Raw genomic sequence first — 9,270 nt, forward strand, 5'->3', positions numbered from 1 at the left:
AGTAGTCTATTTTTCATATATGGTTAACGGAAACGGATAAGATGGATTAATCTTTAAATAAGATCTCAAATAAAATTTCATCGATTATTTAGCTTACACGACCTTTTAGCTTCAGCTTATATCAAAATATTAAAATTTGCAAACAAATTCATCCAAAACTACCAACAGACGTGTTTCCAGAACAAACAAGATACGGCTTGAGAAGTGAGTTAGTTATCTCGGCTCACGGAGCCCCAACACAACACACGATCCATCTTTAATAACTCAAAACCCACATCTACTATAATGCATAGACTAAGCTCATTCAACAAAACTATATTAAACTTGCCACTATAATCTCAGCTCAAACAAACTCTAAAATTTTCGTCTACTACTTGCCACCATTAAACTACAGGTTTAATAGGATTAGCTAAAATAGGCAAGATAACTTATTTAACATTATAAAACAAGAGTCGACCCAATATTGAAATTGTCAAATTCAAACTAAATACAGCTTAGAACCCAGAAGAGGTTCGAAACTCTCGTAAAAATCAACACCACTCAACATCTATTGGGCTAGAACAAGAAAACCAATTATGAATAAAACATCATCAGAACACTAATTTTCAATTATTTATAAAAAACAATTTTGAATCATTAAAATAAGTCACTGAAAAATAAACGTTATTAACAAAACTCAAACTTAGATCAGCATCGTAACAAAGTAGCGAAGAACGGAAAATATAGTTCAAGAAGAACAAACACATTCCCTAAGATCACAGCAATCAACTCAAACCTATTATCAACAACCAATAAGATTTGGTGTAACTTAACAATGATCCACATGAACATGAATCAACATCTACGCATAAAAAATCACAGAAATACGAGATTCGAGAATTAAAATGGTTTAAAACTATCAATAACTCACATTAAGATAGATAAACTGTCTGCATATAAGAAAATGTATTCAAATAAACATACTACTATTACTCTTTGATCAGTACTAATTTAAAAACAAACATTGCAAAACATCCGAAATTTAACGACAAAAAGGGGAAAACATCACTTCTTTATTAAGAAATCTACTTGGATCGCTGTCTCATCTTTCGGCGCTTCCTCTTTAGTCTCCTCATACGCTTCTTCTTCCACTGTCACAACAAATATAAAAACAAAAATTAACAAAATAGAATCAAAACCAAACATCAAGCAACAAACAGGTAATAAAGAGATCTACATTTAATAACCAATACAGATCTTTAGAGTACAACTAACCTTAGCCCTCATGGTGAAGATGACACGAAGTTCGCTTCCAAACCCTAGAGTTTCAGAAGAAAGATAGGTCTGCCGAGAAACCAAATGTGACGCGAGGGGTTATGCTGTGAGGCCTCGGAAATATTTATAGGTCAAGAAAAGAAACCCTAATGACAACTTTGAACCGCCTTAAGTTGGGCCTCGGTGAATTTGCTTTTCTGCTCAGCTTTGTACTCGGCCCAATAGATACTACTCCAACTTACAAGGCTTAGCTACATAATTATCAGTAGAAATTGCACATATATCCTTTTTTTTATTTTTTTTTATTAACCCATTTCACTTTTACCTTTCTTCCTATATATATATATTTTTTTTTTGAAGAAAAGCGTGCATGCATTAGATTAAAAACCGTCAGACCTTGCGGTCATTACAAAATATAGTTCCGGGCATAGAGGAAAGAGGCACAAAGCCGAACTTCTGATGGGAAAAGGCCCACTTGGCCACATTATGGGCCATAAAATTACATTGTCTACTAACAAATTCAAAAGTACAACCAGAAAATAAAGGGGAGGTGATTTTACAAAAAGAGACGTAGTTATCAATCTCCCACCGGGAATCCTGTCCGTTAAGAGCGTTGATCACCACTCTCGAATCACTTTCCAAAATAAGAAACTTGACCCCGCGAGCTTTTGCTTCTTGGAGGGCCAGACAGCACGCCATCGCTTCCCCACAGAGAGCGTTTGAGAAATCCAGCTTAGAAGTAACCACCCAGATCACCTTGCCAACGTGATCCCTTGCAACCACTGCCGCACACATGCTATCCAATCCCACTCTTACATCACAATTCAGTTTCACCCAATCCAGCGGTGGAGGGCGCCAAACTTCCTTCGGACACGGAATGGGGCAAGGGAGCAAGTAAGCATGATGATCTGCAAAAGAAAATCGAACGGTGTCAATACTTTTTAAAATATCAGCAGGACAATTATTATGTACCTTTTCATTTCGAGTCCTCCAAATCGCGTCAATCATGATCGATGCATAGAGAAAAACTTCCTGTTCATTTATACCTTTCTTCCCAAGATCCCATAAGAATTTTACCCAGTCCCACATTCGAATACCGGTGTCACAGATAGGGAAGATGCCCCAAGGAGAGGACCGCCAAAGGTGGAAGGCAAAGTTGCAAGAAAGGAAAAGATGCTCCATAGTTTCAGTTTCCGATCCACACAGAGGACAGCACTCATTCTCAATCGGGAACCTCCTACCTATTATCGAGCGAATTGGAAGAGCTTTGGATAGAATACACCACCAAAGATACTTGAGTCTCTCAGGGATTTTACTATTCCACAGTTTGTTCCATAAAGAGGGGGCCACCTCGCGTGGACTCACTCGTTCCTCAGCCAGGGCTCTATAAGCCGATTTGCAGGAGAATTGGCCGTTACTTTCCAAGGTCCAGAACCAGGTATCCTTGCCCATGTCAGTAGGGCTACCCCCTTTCAAAATAGCAGAGACTGTTTCCTGGTTGAAAAAACTGTTAAGTTTTTGGATGTTCCATCCTCCATAAGACTGAAGTAATTCAGCAACCTTTGATTCCCTATTCAAAATCCGCCCATTAGAAATGGGAGTGAATCCCTTTAGTTGTGCAACCCAGGGGTCAGACCATATGAGCGTATCCTGACCATCAGCCACGCGCTTACAGGCACCCTTAGAAATGATAGTTCTGGCCTTTGTCACGTTTTTCCAGAACCACGAGTCTGACGCCTTCGGATCACACTCAGGAAAAGACTTACCCTTCAGGTATTTGGCTTCAAGAATACGACAGCATAAAGATTGGTTGCCTGTTAGAAGGTTCCATCCCCATTTAGCGAGGAAAGCCTGGTTCATTTCTTTAGATTTCCGGAATCCTAACCCTCCTAGAGACTTAGGGAGACATAGTTTATCCCAGGCTTTTAGGTACAGACCATGGTTTCCCTTCTCCGAGCCCCACCAAAAATCACGCACCAAACCATCAATTTTTGTCGCAAGCCTGTTAGATAATTTAGTGGTTTGCATAGCGTACAGAGGGAGAGCCAAACCTACAGACTTTATAAGAGTAGCTCGCCCCGCTTTCGAGAGCGTCTTGGCCTTCCAACCATGCAATTTCTCAGTGAGGTTATCTAGGATAAAATTAAAATCAGCATCTTTTTGTCTAGATCTGAAAAGAGGGAGCCCCAAATATTGAACTTTTCCTTCCGGCGATCTGATTCCCAGCAGGTCCTTAATCCTCTGTTTCATACCATTGGGAGTGTTCTTACTAAAGAAAATTAAGGTCTTCATTTTATTAACCTTTTGACCTGACCAGGTGCAGAATTTTTCAAGGCAGTCCCAGTAACCCTTGGCTTCCTCTAAGTTGGCTTTACCAACAAGGATCAGATCATCTGCAAAGAAGATATGAGATAAAATCGGGCCTCCCCTACTCAGCCTTATCCCACTGATGGTCTTCGAAAGCTGGGCATCTTCCAGAATCCTAGATAAAATTTCCGCAGCCCAGATAAAATCGGGCCTCTCTTTTATTTATTATATCCGAATGAAAAAAACATTCCTCACTTCCCTGAACATTAGGGTATAATCGGTAATGGACTTATAAAAAAGTACATTTCAATTGAATTTAAAATAAGGCTATTTTTTGTTAACTAATGAAAAAAAATAGGTATATTTCAACTTATCCCTAATTATCACATAATGTTTGTTGTTGTTTTTTTTTTTTGTTTTATAAATTGAGAAATATCTCTTTTTTATATTCATTAATTAAAAATATATTTATATTATATCTTACTATTATAAAAATATATGTCATAATTTTACAAACAATTTTACCCTTTACAAATAGATGTTGACAATATTTCCATTTTGTTGACTGGTCATAAGTCAAGTTTTAACTCTTCCTTTTTCTCCTCAAAATTAGATATTAACAATTTGGCTATTTTGCTGACTAATTCAACTTATAACTCTTCATCTTTCTTCTCTCTGATAATTCCTTCTGCAAGGAGAGATCATAAACTAGCCACAGTGTTGTGCCAACAATTGTATCTATTCTTTGAATAACTATGCCAGCTCCCATAAACTTCATTCTCTTCCTCTTCTTCTCTTTCTCTCTAACCACACTACTAACATCAGATTGATCTCTTTTTCTTTTCTCTGTGCTTTTTTCATAATATATATAAATTAATAAATAAAGTGTATTTATATTATCTTATGCACACCTTTGGGATTGATTTAGATTTATGCTTATATAAATCCATAGCTTCGATATGCACACATTTCATCTTTTTTATTAATAACAGGTATGTTTATTGATTTCAAAATCTCTAATTCCTTTACCTCTCTTTCTCTCTATATGTACGTATAAATGTAAAATTCCTAATTTTTTATCCATATTTTTCAATTTTTTTTTTCAAATCCCTAATTTATTTACATCTCTTTCTCTCTATCTGTACACATAAATGTGAAATCCCTAACTTATTTCTTTTTCAACTTTTTTCATAAATAAAATTTACACCCTGTTACTATTTTGATGAAATTTATCTTCCTTTACACATATTTTAATATCAGTTTTTTATTTTTGAATTTTTTAGACTGATGCATGTTTGGTAATTTTTTCTTTAAAAGAAAAAGCTAAAAAAAAAATATAGATAATTTACTCAACAGATACGTGTTAGGTGTTACAATGCTAAATTTTTTATTTTTCATAATTTCTGAATATTTGTTACTAGAGTTTTCAAAGTATTTGATGATAAATTTTTTATTTTATCTCATATTTTGCTACGTGTTAAACTTATTGATATATTAGTGCTGAGTCATTATATATATATGTTATTCGATTTGTCAGATTAAGAGTTATCCTCTCTTTAAAAGTTAGTATAAGTATACTATTCTAACATGATCGAACTTATCAAATAAACAGTTCTAAGAAGTGGAACTTTTTTGTAGAATACCAATTTGATGCTCGTAATTGCTTCTCTGATTTAACTTCTTCAAATTCTCAGGTTTTGCTTATTGAAGTGTTATTTTTTATATTTATAGCAGAGTTTTATGATATGAAGATGTTCATATATACAAATATAATTAAGTTGTGTGTTATGTGTAATTTGATATATGTCTGTTAGTAGTTATTAACTTTACGTGATTCTTACGATTATTTGATGAGAAATCTTTTAGGAACTTTAATATTTCAATTATCAGTATGATATTAACCTAGGCATACACAGGTTAATTATTATTGAAATTGTTATTATTTTGATTAATTAATGACTCCTTGTATATATGGTCCTTTCTATACATATACACTTGTATAGATAGGATTCATCTACAAGTAATATATATATAAGTAATGAGTATATATATGTTATTACTTCTTTTAAAAAGTCTATATATGTTTGATCTTGTTAGAGAAGTTAAAAATTAAAGCTGAGATTTAATAGGAATAAACCATAAAACTAATTACTCAATCCAAAAAGTAGTAGTCACCTCTACTGATGGTAGAAGAAATAGAATAGATGAGGATCCCTTCCACCAATAGAAGTAGCTAACATGAATGATTGTGTCTTGTGGTGATAAACACTAATTTTTTTCTTTTAACAATCTTGTCAATTATGTAAAGAATTGCATAGTCTTACCAACAAACAATGTATTTGTGATTGCACTTTTATTTTTTTCAATACTAATATAACTTTGATCTTTTAAATAATTTGGTCATTTATTTTTGTTACTATATATAGTAGTATAAGTGTTTTACAGAATCATGAAATTTTTACTGAAAAATGTAATTTATCAACCTTGTCTCTGAAGGATAATTCCAAGAAAGATTAGTCAAACAATGTTGAAACAAAGTCCAACTCTCCTTCTTATTTGGATAAGAAAATGAAATAGGATGGTAATGACAACAGCAGTGGCAAGCTCAAGCCGAAAGGCAAAGGCACCTAAAGCCAAGAAGAACAAAGTCAGCCTTAAGTTCAAGGACAAGAAAGGTGAAAGGCAAGTGTTTCTATTATATCGTGATGAAATAGTGGACGAGAAACTGTCTTAAGTATCTCTCCGAGCTTAAGAAAAGTAAATTCAATTTATTTATTCTTGAAGCTAAATTAGTGGAAGATGAACAATCTTCATAGATTATTGATTCAGGAGCAAATAATAATATTTATTCTTTAATGTAAATACTTGATTTATCAAAGACACTGGCTAATAGAAAGGTGACCATAAGAGTGGGCAATGGAACACAAGTGTCTGCCAAGTTTGTTGGCAAAGTCCGTTTAAGTTTTATTAATAATGAGATTATTAATTCTAAGTATGGAATGCCAATTTATTATGCAAAATAAAGTAACAGACTTTATGTGCTCAGACCAAGTGATCAATTAATTTTGATAAATAAATTGTTTAAAGTAACATTGCCTCAACAAAAATAAGAGGCAAAAAGTTTCTGATGATGATGAAGGGTATCTATGGCATCTACGTTTAGGCCATATTATCCTAGAAAGAATAAATCGATTAATAAAGGATAGTCCTTTGAGAGAACTAAAAGTTGGAACTCTTCCGATATGAGAATCTTGTCTAGGAGGCAAGATGGCACAAAGACCCTTTTCTACAAAAGGCAATAGAGCCAAAGAACTGTTGGGTTTTGTGCCCTAAATAAAACCCATTTCAATATAATCAGATTTAAATATTAATAAAGATCAGAAATAACATTTTATGTTGCATGGTTCACATGATTTATTTCATGATTATATGTATATAATGTATGAATTCTTTTTAAGTCCAGAACATATGAATTTGTTAAAGATTATAGTGCTGTCAGCACAGTGGAATATAATCTTAATTATATGTTCAAAAGTTTATTCCCTGATTTGTCAGAACACTGGATTTAGACTGACATGGTATAATCAGCGATAGGTATTCTTACACCTTGGAAAAGTGTTATGTCCTTTCCAAGACATTGGCAAAGTTTACCAGTATCGGATGTATGGAGTATACATCGGAAGGGACCGATATTGAACTTTGATTAGATATATTAAAACTTACCGTAATATCTATATAATTCAATATCACCTGTTGATCCTAAATCAAATGAGCTTAATCCTAATATGGTTAGGTTCGATCTCAAGAGTACTATACATGTTCTTTGATTTGTTAGTTAAGCCTACTTTTGGGTCAGGGTGATACGTACATTTTGGGAACATGATAGTATAATTGAGTGGGAGCGCTACCATAAATATGGAATCTATAACTTCTATAGGAATTTAGAAGTGAAACGATGATATCCTTCGAGCTTGGCTAAACAGAGATAAATGGTGGAGATCTCATTTCACTTTGCTGAAATATCATTTATACGGAGCTAAGTGTTTTAAGGATAAAATACATTGAAGGTGTAACGGTAACTTAGTGCCTTTTAAATGTAGATCATCTATTAGAAGGTCACTGATCACATTAGGGTTATAACAATGGATAACTAATGACGTGTCTATATCATGGAACATATAGAGCGTTCTATATGACTGAGAGTGCAATTCCAAGTTCTAAGTGTGGATTCAACAAGGAATTAATAAGTTAGGGAATTTACTTGGTAAATTCAGTTCGACTTATTGGAAGCTCGGTTATATAGACCCATGGTCCCCATACTAGTTGAGACCATACTGCTTGTAAGACTCAGTTAATTGATTTCAATTAATCAATTATAATTCTAAAGTTAGACTATGTCTACTTTATGAATTTTCACTAAGCAAGGGCGAAATTGTAAAGAAAAGAGATTCTAGGTTTATTTATTGATTAAGAGACTTTATATGTCTAAATTAATAAATATATTAAATGGCAATATTATTTAATAATTATTTTTAAGTTATTAAATAATTAGAATCGGCATTTAAAAAGGTTAAAATTGGAAAATTGGTATTTTTGAGAAAATGAGAATGAGAAATAACAAAATGGGAAAGTTGCAAAGTGAGGCCCAATTCCCTCTGTATGGCCGGCCACATGCACGAGAAATTACCATTTATAGTTTTCATTATTTTAATGCCATACAATTCTAACCTAAACCTAGAAGGTATTCTATAAATAGAAAGTGTTGGCTTCAGGAAACTCACAACTTTGAACATCAGTTTCTTTCAGAAAAGCTACAGGCCCCTCTCTCTCTTTTATTCTCTCTAAATTTCGAAACACTTGAGTGAATGAGTTGTGCCCACACACATCAAGTGGTACCTCAATCATAGTATGTAAGACTATGGAAAATCAGCACCAACAAGAAGTAAAGAAAGAGATCCAGATTCAGATCTTGATTATGCTCTGCTACAGAAAGGAATCAAGGGCTAGAGATCTGAATGGAAGGAGTCATAATATTCCGCTGCACCCAATGTAAGGTTTTCTTAAACTTTATATGTGTTTAATTTCATTGTTTTAGAATTCATATTAGGTTGTTAATCAAACATACTTAGTTGTAAATCTAGATCCTGGTAAAATATTTCCAACAAGAACAACTTGAGCTTATTCACACTGATGTGTGCAGGCCTATTAATATTCAAGCTCAAAGTAGTTATGAATACTTAGTCAATTTTATAGATAATTATTATAGATACGGTCATACTCACCTAATGGCCAAGAAGTCTGAAACTTTTAGAAAGTTTAACGACTTCAAGGATATGGCTAATAAGCAATTAGGTAAATCATCAAAGACACTTTGATCAGATCATGGTGGAGAGTATTTATGAATTTAAAGACTACTTGCTGAAAGAAGGGATCTTATCCCAACTTATAGCACACCTCAACAGAACAGTGTTACATAAAGAAGAAATTGGACCTTGTTAGACATGATCAGATTGATGATATGTTACTCATCATTGCCATTAAACTTCTAGGGATACACACTTTTAGAGGCTACCCACATTTTGAATACAATACCCTTAAAGAGCACAAGTAATACTCCAATAGAATTATGGAATGGGACAAAACCCAGTCTGAAACATTTCTGTATGTGGGGTTATCTTGCTCATGTTCTTAAACCGAAGACTGGAAAAC

The 9,270-nt window shown here is 33.7% G+C and overlaps 2 long non-coding RNA genes across 2 annotated transcripts; one reads left to right on the forward strand and one right to left on the reverse strand.

Moving 5' to 3' along the window:
- Window positions 1–885: 885 nt before the first annotated feature.
- On the reverse strand, window positions 886–1,524 carry LOC115708123 (uncharacterized). The gene is made up of 2 exons (XR_004009821.2): window positions 1,255–1,524; window positions 886–1,130 (listed from the first exon to the last, which is right to left on the reverse strand). It is a non-coding gene; the product is annotated as an uncharacterized LOC115708123 (long non-coding RNA).
- A 2,585-nt stretch (window positions 1,525–4,109) lies between these two features.
- LOC115705124 (uncharacterized) lies at window positions 4,110–6,556 on the forward strand. The gene is made up of 2 exons (XR_004009391.2): window positions 4,110–4,553; window positions 6,058–6,556. It is a non-coding gene; the product is annotated as an uncharacterized LOC115705124 (long non-coding RNA).
- Window positions 6,557–9,270: the final 2,714 nt, after the last annotated feature.

This window comes from Cannabis sativa, chromosome 1 (genome assembly GCF_029168945.1).
Source record: "Cannabis sativa cultivar Pink pepper isolate KNU-18-1 chromosome 1, ASM2916894v1, whole genome shotgun sequence".
Lineage (NCBI taxonomy): Eukaryota > Viridiplantae > Streptophyta > Magnoliopsida > Rosales > Cannabaceae > Cannabis > Cannabis sativa.